The sequence below is a fragment of the Myotis davidii genome, unplaced genomic scaffold (genome assembly GCF_000327345.1).
Source record: "Myotis davidii unplaced genomic scaffold, ASM32734v1 scaffold1172, whole genome shotgun sequence".
NCBI lineage: Eukaryota > Metazoa > Chordata > Mammalia > Chiroptera > Vespertilionidae > Myotis > Myotis davidii.
The window spans coordinates 166,230-166,920 of NW_006283158.1; the positions used below are offsets into that span (position 1 = coordinate 166,230).

A 691-nucleotide genomic window follows, 5' to 3' on the forward strand; every position below is an offset into this window, starting at 1 on the left:
CCTTTCCCTTCCTCTCTTAAATCAATACACAGACACACACACATGCACACACACACACAAATGTACCGGTATGCACACACACACATGCACCGACACACTGATGTTGCTATTATTAGAAAAGGCTCAAGTGACCTCAGATACTGAGGTAGATGGAATAATGGCTTCGACCAAATGCCGAAGACATAATCCCCAGAATATGAACATGTCACCTAACTTGCCAAAAGGGACTTTGCATTTATGATTAAATTAAAGTGTATGGGAAGATTATCCTGAGTTATAAAAGTGGGACTAGTATACTTAACAATAGTTTTCATAAGAAGAAAAAAAAGAATGTCAGAAAAAGGAGATTTGAAAAAGGAAGTAGAGGTAGAGGAAGGAGAAAGCGTCCACAAGCCAAGGAATATAAATAGCCAGTTAAAGCTGAAAAAGACAATGGTAAGTGGGATTGTTTTTTTAATCTCTCTTTCACTATTGGTGTATAAAAATGCCATAGATTTCTTGGCGTTAATTTTGCATCCTGCTACACTGCCGAATTCATTTATTAAGTCTAATAATTTTTTATGGAGTCTTTAGAGTTTTCTATGTACAGTACCATGTCATCTGCGAATAATGGCAGTTTTACAATCTTCTTTTCCAATTTGGATACCTTTTATTTCTTCTTCTTGTCTAATTGCTATGGCTAGAATTTCTA

General features: G+C 35.7%; 1 pseudogene; it reads left to right on the top strand.

The window, feature by feature from the left end:
- Positions 1-330: 330 nt before the first annotated feature.
- The window catches only part of LOC102764195, a 1,763-nt pseudogene continuing 1,402 nt past the window's right edge, over positions 331-691 (top strand).